The 2,368-nt window shown below is 46.7% G+C and overlaps 1 pseudogene; it reads left to right on the forward strand.

The window, feature by feature from the left end:
• Positions 1-1,823: 1,823 nt before the first annotated feature.
• LOC112446883 (uncharacterized) lies at positions 1,824-1,941 on the forward strand (annotated as a pseudogene).
• The last annotated feature ends 427 nt before the right edge of the window (positions 1,942-2,368 follow it).

A 2,368-nucleotide genomic window follows, 5' to 3' on the forward strand; every position in this document is an offset into this window, starting at 1 on the left:
CCTGCCAATAAGAGACTCCGGTTCAGTCCCTGGGTGGGGAAGATACACTGGGGGAGGGCATAGCAACCCACTCCAGTATTCTTGCCTGGGGAATCCACATGGACAGAAGAGCCTGGCGGATGGTCGCAAAGAGTCCAACGCAACTGAGCGCACACTCACGCCATATTTGCTCTCTAGATCCTGCGAACACCTTCCTAAATAATTCTAAGTAGAAATGAAAGACTTTTGTAAGGATTGGTCTTTCAGAGCTAATTATTAGCATGGTAGAGTTTTCAGCAGTCTTAACTTTTTAAGCTAAGACATGTACATGCATGCCAAGTCGCTTCAGTCGTGTCGGACTCTTTGCAACCCTAAGGACTGTAGCCGGCCAAGCTGCCCTGTCCATGGGATTCTCCGGGCAAGAATACTGCAGGAGTTGCAGTGCCCTTCTCCAAGGGATCTTCCCGACCCAGGGATCCAGCCTGAGTCTCCTATGTATCCTGATTGGCAGGTGGGTTCTTTACCACTAATGCCACCTGGGAAGCCCATTAGTCATAATCAGTTCAGTTCAGTCCATCAGTCCTGTCTGACTCTTTATGACCCCATGAATTGCAGCACACCAGGCCTCCCTGTCCATCACCGACTCCCCCAAACTCATGTGCATCGAGTCAGAGATGCCATCCAGCCATCTCATCCTCTGTTGTCCCCTTCTCCTCCTGCCCTCAATCCCTCCCAGCATCAGGGTCTTTTCCAGTGAGCCAACTCTTCGCATGACGTGGCCAAAGTATTGGAGTTTCAGCCTCAGCATCAGTCCTTCTAATGAACACCCAGGACTGGTCTCCTTCAGGATGGACTGGTTGGATCTCCTTGCAGTCCAAGGGACTCTCAAGAGTCTTCTCCAACACCACAGTTCAAAAGCATCAATTCTTCGGCGCTCAGCTTTCCTCACAGTCCAACTCTCACATCCATACATGACCACTGGAAAAACCATAGCCTTGACTAGATGGACCTTTGTTGGCAAGGTAATATCTCTGCTTTTTAATATTATAATAGCTGTCTTCAAATAATTTTTGACTTAACAGAAAAAATTTCTCATGTTCATTCAAAACTGAGTACCTAGCTATAGTTCAGTTCCTATAATAGTACTAGAGCCAACTCATGGAAAAGACGCCAATGCTGGGAAAGATGGAAAGCAAAAGGAACAGGGGGCGGCACAGGATGAGATAGTTAGATAGTATCACAGACTCAATGCAGATGAATTTGAACAAATTCCAGGAGATAGTGAAGGACAGAGGAGCCTGGCAAGCTGCAGTCCATGGGATCACAAAGAATTGAACATGACTGAACAACAGGAAAAAATAATAATATAGGTACCATAGGAGATGAGATACAAGGCTCACAATCTAGTGGGAAAACCAAAGAGGAAAAACAATTCTAATTCAATGTGAAGAGTGCAAGGTATGCCTATAGACTGTGACAGCTTCACAGGATAAATGATACAAAGCTGAATTTTTGAAAAATTAGCTTGGCCATAAGAGGGTTGAGGAGACATTTCAGATAGAAGGAATCACACATAGAAAGATAGGGAGGCATGAGGAAATGCTAGCTCTTTACAAATTATTAGGTTATTCACAATGCTGGAATACAGGATGTAACTGAGGTTAGATATAGACATTCACTTGCTTGTGAGTGTCTAGGAGTCTCCAGTGGAGGCATGTGTCAGTGGTGGCCTGCTGCAGGGTTGGGGGCACTGAGTGTAGCAGTACATGCATGGGACCTTTCGAAGGAGGTCACCATTATCTTCATTACCTCCACCATAGTTTGGCCACAGGTAAATAGCAGGAGTCTACGGCCATACCACCCTGAACGCGCCCGATCTTGTCTAATCTCAGAAGCTAAGCAGGGTCGGGCCTGTTAGTACTTGGATGGGAGACCACCTGGGAATGCCTGGTGCTGTAGGCTTTTTTTTTTTTTTTTAATTTTAGGCTTCCCTGGTGGCTCAGACAGTAAAGCGTCTGCCTGCAATGCTGGAGATCCAGGTTCACTCCCTGGTCCAGGAAGATGCCCTGGAGAAGGAAACGGCAACCCACTCCAGTACTCTTGCCTGGAAAATTCCATGGACAGAGGAGCCTTGTAGGCTACAGTCCATGGGGTCGCAAAGAGTCAGACACGACTGAGTGACTTCACTTTACTTCAAATGGCAGTAAGGGAACACAGCTCCACCCATCAACAGAAAATTTGATTAATGATTTATTGAGCATGCCCCGCCCATCAGAACTAGACCCAGTTTCCCCCTCAGTCAGTCTCTCCCATCTGGAAGCTTACATAAGCCTCTTATCCTTCTCCATCAGAGGGCAGACAGACTGAAAACCACAATCACAGAAAACTA

The sequence above is a fragment of the Bos taurus genome, chromosome 5 (genome assembly GCF_002263795.3).
Source record: "Bos taurus isolate L1 Dominette 01449 registration number 42190680 breed Hereford chromosome 5, ARS-UCD2.0, whole genome shotgun sequence".
In the NCBI taxonomy this organism is placed as follows: Eukaryota; Metazoa; Chordata; class Mammalia; order Artiodactyla; family Bovidae; genus Bos; species Bos taurus.